At 48.6% G+C, this 6,792-nt stretch overlaps 1 protein-coding gene across 1 annotated transcript in view; it reads right to left on the minus strand.

Moving 5' to 3' along the window:
* Nucleotides 1–2,645, minus strand: part of Aco1 (aconitase 1) — a 55,222-nt gene extending 52,577 nt beyond the window's left edge. The window contains 1 exon segment of the mRNA XM_032905065.1: nt 2,484–2,645. The gene's annotated coding sequence lies outside the window, so the exon portion shown is untranslated.
* Between the last annotated feature and the right edge of the window lie 4,147 nt (nt 2,646–6,792).

Raw genomic sequence — 6,792 nt, forward strand, 5'->3', positions numbered from 1 at the left:
TAAATACCCCATACCTTGTATCTTTGTTCAAGCCACGGGGTCTGGTTTTGCCAAAGAAAAGAAACCAAACAAATTAGATGCACCTTGGCTCCAACAACAGCAGCAGTGTGCTGGTAAATGTTTAGCAATTTGTTCCTGGGTAGAAAAAGCTCAGACATGAAGTGCTGGATGATTTCCATGGTGTAAATAAATATTCTCATCATGGCCTATTCCAAGCTACAGAAATGTAACACTGCTGAACACAGAGTTGAGAAGAAACAAACACAAACACTAAATCTCTCTCAGGAAAACATGGGTACTTGGGACTCCTACTATCAACAGCCTAGTTGTAAAGGCAGGGACACTAAGGTTCTGAGAGATCAATGAAGCTCCACAAGGCTAGGCCAAGAATGGACCCAGGTAGGAAGGGATTTTCCTATCCAGACCATAGCCACCCCATGGAGAGGTATTTTCTCCTACAATACAGAAGAATGGAGAAAACGAGACAAACAATGTTGTTTGCCAGGCACATGGTAATAAATGCCATTTATCTCAACTGTCGTCTTCCCATGTAGGCCTCTGGCTTCCTTTGCATGTGCTTTCAATGCACACTTTACTAGCGGATATCGCTTTTCTTACATGACCGTGTTTCATGTACACATACAGAGAGGAAATTATCTCAACGGAACAGTAGTTACCTATGCTCTTGACTTCCAGACAGGCCCTTCATCTTTCAAAATTATTAATTTCCCAAGGTCCAGACGAGTTGGGGATGAGATATAGATCTACTCCAGGGACAAATAAGGGAGACACCAGCATCAATGTGAAGTCTTATACTAAAACACAAGTGCTCAGAGTTTAGATCCCAGTCCCCTTTTCCCAACTGTGGCAGCAACAGCGTGTGCAGAAATAATTTCTAATGTATTGTCCAAAGTGCTTAAGCTGTTCAACCAGAACACAATAGCCTCTTTGGGTAGAGGATAAAGAACTTTGTTTGATATATATATATATATATATATATATATATATATATATGAGAATGATAATATGTATACATTTTCTATCTCAAATTTATGTAGACAGCATGCAACAAAGGGAAGAATCTAAAGCAGGATTCCATCTATCACACACCGACACGCTAGGCAATTGCTTTCTAGTGTCAGAGGAAGGACCACACACAGAGCTCACCAGGAATGTGAAAGTAGCAGAATTCAGACTGGGACACATACTTCAACAAATACAAAGCTAGAAACCACAGACAGAACTGAACATCGGGGAGAGGAGGTAAAAACGTGCCACCTGATATTCTAGAGATGACCTCTCAGTTACTTGGTAAACTTACACCAACCCCTACACCTTTGGCATAGCCTAGTCATACACACCTCCCCGAACCCACAGGTCTGGTTTGCTACATCAATGCAGCAAACCGATGCTTACATGGAAATGGATGTTTACATAGAAACAACCAAAGCACACATGAAAGGCACTGAGTTTGCAGAAGCCAAGAGCCACCACCATCTGTGGGGATCTCGTACTCAGTTCTGAAGTGAGGTCCACAGTGCTCCTGAGTATCTATCAGAGTTAACTAGGCCATGGTGCTGAGCGGAAGAACCATAAACAAAGTGGCAAACCCAGTGAACTATGCCTTCTAAGCATGGGCTGCCTCAGTAGTTTTAAAATATGCTGCAGAGAAACACAGGTGCAAGTATCTGGACCGTCAACACCAGTTCTAAACAACACAATGTTACATTTTCAACGATATACTTGAAAGTATACAGAAACTACATGACATGTCATACCGCAACAGGCTGAATGTCTTCCTCTAAGCAGAGTTTTGTAGAAAGATTAAACAATGCCCTAACAGTGTTTGGGAAAATACAGGATTTAAACACACACACACACACACACACACACACACACAACGTTATGTTAAATATAATTGATCTATTCTGAATTAAGTATATTAAATGTCTATTCGTTGTACTTATACACGACAAAATATCAATAGGTACAATCTATATAACAAAGGTTCCTTAGGTGCACAGCCGGTGTTAAATACAGAAGTTAAGCAACTTCTGCTTGGGGGCTGTCATGCGTGCTGCAGGGAGATGTGCGGTTCTAGTGCACTGGCCTGGCCGAGCAGTACTGTCCAGTTCTCCTTAGGTTCCTCAATCGATCTCCTTGGACTCTATGCTCAACCCTTCCACTGAGGGGTCTCTCCCCTGTGTTGGGGTCTCTAACATGCCGGGCACAAACGCTCCTTTCTATCCCGTGGGCCGGGCCCCGCAGACTGACACCCTGGCGGTGCGGCCCGCACACCAAGGCGAGAACTCTCGGGGAGCCGAGAAGAGCCACTCCCAGTACAAAGCGACGCAGGCTGGGGAGCGGGCAGAGAGGTCACCCCAGGAGCCAGCTCCACGGCCTCCCCGCAGCTCGCCGGGTGTCCCCGGGTCTGCACCGTGGGAAAGGCCTGCACGGACGCCCCGGGGCCGCATGGTACTCACCGCTCACAGTGGGGCTCACGGAGCACGGAGCACACAGGCGGGTGCAAGCAAGAACCCAGGCCGACTTTGCGCTCCTCCCCCTGAGCGGTCCTCCGGACGCTCCGGCTGCGAGGCGGGACCGGTGGGAGAGCGGGCCGGAACCAGCTGCAGCAGGAGAGGGGCCGGACCTGGGCCTCACTACGCCCCTAGGGGCGGAGCCTGGGCACCTCCTCCCTTCAGAAGCTGCAGGCTATGGCTGAGGTTTGGAGTCTGCTCAGGGCACGCCCTCCCTTCCGAGCCTTCGGACCGTGGCAGACGGGCGGAGTCTAGGACCTATACCGCCCCAAGGGCCAGAACTTGAGGTTCCGGCCAAGGGGCAGAGCTTGGGACACCTCTTCTTTCCAGAGCCCGAAGGCAGGCCATACTGAGGGACGAATCCCAGGCCCCTACATGGCCAACCCAGAGCCAACCCTGGGGACTTAGGCTGAGAGGAAGGACCCGGGACCCGGCCCCGCCCCTAGATCCAGAGAATCTTGGCCTCGGGTGGGGGCAGAGCCTAGGACCTGCCTCACAAAAGGCCCTAAGCTGAAGGCCATTGATATTTGTGGCTCCGCCCCATAGGCGGGAGAAACTGGGCCCCGGGGCTGCATCTAGCATTGCTAGTGGTTCACTCCCAGGAAGTGTCTAGGCTTTTCCTCTTCTGGAGCATGGGAGAAGGCTGACTGTCGCTCACGTGGGACAGAGTGTGACTTGTAAGTGTCTGACTAGCCCAGTGAGCCAGAGGAAGAAAAGACTTGTTAGGATTTCTGTTGCTGCGATGAAATGCCATGTCCAAAAGGCGGGCTGAGGAGAAAGGGGTTTATTTGGCTTACACTTCCAACTCATTGGAGGAAGTCAGGACAGGAACTCAAGCAGGGCTGCCTACCGCCTTGCTTCCCATGGCTTGCTCCGCTTACTTTCTTACAGAACCCAGGACCACCACCAGCCCAGGGATAGCACGGCTCACCGTGGGCCAGGCCCTCCCCATTGATCACTAATTGAGCAAATGCCTTACAGCTGAATCTCATGGAGGCATTTTCTCAGCTGAGGCTCCTTCCTCTCTGATAACTAATTTGTGTCAAGTGACACACAAAACCAGCCTGTACAGTGCCCTCTCTCCACCTTTCTTTTAAATGCTGGGCGGTAAGTACAGGCGTTATTTTCTGAGTGCCTCAGTACACTGCATAATCAGTCATCTCTGTCCTCCAGTGTCCCCACCTCCCTCCACCGTCGACTCCCTACGACTGAGATGGCAGGTCCACCTGCCGCACCACGCCCAGATCTTTTGAAAAGAGAGTTTCTCTGTCTTTACTTGCACAAAGCTCGGGAAGTGGCATCAGGAACACACTCGGAAAAACAGGACCTCAACATTTCTGTAGCTTACACAGAATGCAACATTTTATATCAATTCGTCTTTAGCCTGTAGCAACCCATGATAGCGCATGCTGTCTACCGATCTAAAGTCTGAGCTGTGAGAACGAGTGGGGGGGTTCTGTACATGTTTAGCAGTTTGGCCTCTCAAGTCAATGTGAATTCAGAGATATGATTAGCTCTAGATGAAAGGCTGTAAGTTTTGCTGCCCAGATTGTTTGGAAATCCGGTGTAGGTTTCCACATCGAGTTAACTCGAATGAGCATCGTATAGGGAGAATGACTAGTAACTAGTCTGTCAAACACCTGGCTAGGGATGGGGGTTTTGCTGCCCTAGGTTGTTCCCTTAGTGTTGAAGGCTCTGAGTTCCAGGAAGCCATAGGCTGGATTTGAGTTCCAAGCTGTCGAAGCCTAAGGCTTATAATTCCAGGTACTCGAGGCAGAGGCGTCCTGCTCTTGGCTATACTCTGCAGCAGGTAGAGTTATAATGAAAGAGTCAGAGTTGGGGCCAATCCGGGGCCAGTGGAAAATTCCCACCACAAACCACTGAGCACAAGGAACCTTCCTTCCTAGGAAGAAAAAAGTTGGTTTAGTTCCTGGAACAGCTGCAAGTCGAACTGTCACACAATCTTTACATGTCATTCAATTCAGCTGAAGAGTATGAAATGTGTCACCATGAATTCAATCCTCGGTATATCTGACACTTGTATTTCCGTGTATGCCTCTCCCATCATGCTACACAATGCTACCCTCTACTTTCCTTTGAAGAGAAAGTATAATTTCTGTACTCTAACGGATGAGGAGACTTTCTACCCACCTCCCAAATTCCATTCACATTCAGTGGACAGTTTTTTTTCTTGGATGCCCACATATGTTAGATGTTCACTACCAAACCTGAAGGCCAGTGATATTAGCATCCCCTGAGCATTAGGGTGAGTGTCCGTGGAAGGCTGGGAGTAGGGTGAGGACAAGTCCGGCTGATTCCGACTTGTCCTGAGGTAGGCCTATCTTAAGGTTCAGTGACAACATGAATATAACTGATAACCAGAGAAGGAAACAATTCAATCACAGATGTGAAGAGAAAGGAGATAGCTGGGCACACTTGGCAACATCTGGGAGGTTCCTATACCCTTCTTCTCAGCTGCTCTTGGCCATGCCAGCAATGGCTGCCTCCCTGTGATATTTAACTGTGGTGATTAATCTTAGAAATTTTAATCTCCTATAGGCTTTGAGCCTGTGCTCTCATGATTCATGTCTTCATTTTTGGATCCTCTGTTTGAGGCCCATCCACTCTTCTCTTGTTCATCTTGTGTCAGATGTTACTCTGTAAGCTGATAAGTTTTCCTTGGTCTGTGTGGTGGTTTGTATACGTTTGGCCCAGGGAATGGCACTACTAGAAAGTATGGTCCTGTTGGAGTAGGTGTGTCATTGTGAGTGTGGGCTTTAAGACCCTCATCCTAGCTGGCTGGAAGTCAGTCTTCTGCTAGCAGCCTTCAGATGAAGATGCAGAACTCTTAGCTCCTCCTGCACCACGCCCGCCTGGATGCTGCCATGTTTCCTCCTTGATAATCATGGATTGAACCTCTGAACCTGTAAGCTAGCCTCAATTAAATGTTGTCCCTGTAAGAGTTGCCTTGGTCATGGTGTCTGTTCACAGCAGTAAAACCCTAACTAAGACAGTCTGTTACTATGCAAACTCCCTGCCACTCCAAACTGAAGCTTGCTCTGTCTCCCCCACCTTAAACGGATTATCACAAATAAATTTCAGTCCCTATACAGGGTAGAATCCCTTACTCATTTATCTCCACATTCTTTATTTCTAGTCGTGTAGAGCATCATCACCTGATGTTCTCAGGGCACTTGCCAGTCACCATACCTCGAGTGGGAGTTGAGTATCCTCTCTTGACTCTCTGTCCACCTACCTGTTTTTTCTATGTTGTCCTGACTCTTGAACCTTGAATTTAAATATCACGGTTGGTTGTGAAAGGTGAACATTTAGGGGCTTGAGAGCCATCAGATCATGCTTCCACAGAATCTGCCTACCTAATGTTTCTGTCCTGGCACGAAAAGTTGTAGTATCCTAGCAGAGTGCATAGGCTCTGTGACTTTCTGAGGTGAAACTACTCAGGTATGGCAGGTGCTCCGTTCTACTTTACTGGCAAGCAGCAGGAGAGCCTTAAGGGAGAGTTACCATATTGAGCTAGGGAGACTACTTTCCAGAGCCTTTACCATGAGAAGAGCAATGGTTTCATTAGTGCCTTAGTTTGTTTTTTGTTGCTGTGATAAAACACTGACCAAAAGCAAGTTGGGCCCACGAGGGTTTATTTCATCTTCTGCTTCAAGATGGAAGGCTGTCACTGAGAGAGTCAAGGCAGAGACCTGGAGATAGGAACTGAAGCAGAAGCCATGAAGGAATGCAGTTTATTGACTTGCTCCCCATGGCTTGCTCTACTTGCTTCCTTCCTCCCTCCCTCCCTCCCTCCCTTCCTTTCTCCCTTCCTCCCTTCTTTCCTTTCTTTTTCTTTTTTTTTTTTTTTCGGAGCTGGGGACCGAACCCAGGGCCTTGCGCTTGCTAGGCAAGCGCTCTACCACTGGGCTAAATCCCCAACCCGTAGAGGGCCGCAAAAACATTCGCCACCACTAGATGGCGCTGGCTTCCACTGCGCCCCACGTGGAAGGCCGAGCTAGACAAGATGGCGCCGGCCTTCGTCATGCCAGCCGACTTCCTTTCAGGAAGTTAACTGTGCGCATGTGCAAGAGTGCCTTCGTGCCAGGTCTTTGCCCACTCCGGGGCGTGCCTGATGAGATCATGAGTAAGCGACCAATCAGGTGTGGATGCGCCGTGCTAGGGTGTATATAGCCGCGCCATGCGGGCACGCGGGGGCTTCTCCATAAGATATTAATAAAGTTTGGTCGCAGCT

Source organism: Rattus rattus, chromosome 1, assembly GCF_011064425.1.
Source record: "Rattus rattus isolate New Zealand chromosome 1, Rrattus_CSIRO_v1, whole genome shotgun sequence".
In the NCBI taxonomy this organism is placed as follows: Eukaryota; Metazoa; Chordata; class Mammalia; order Rodentia; family Muridae; genus Rattus; species Rattus rattus.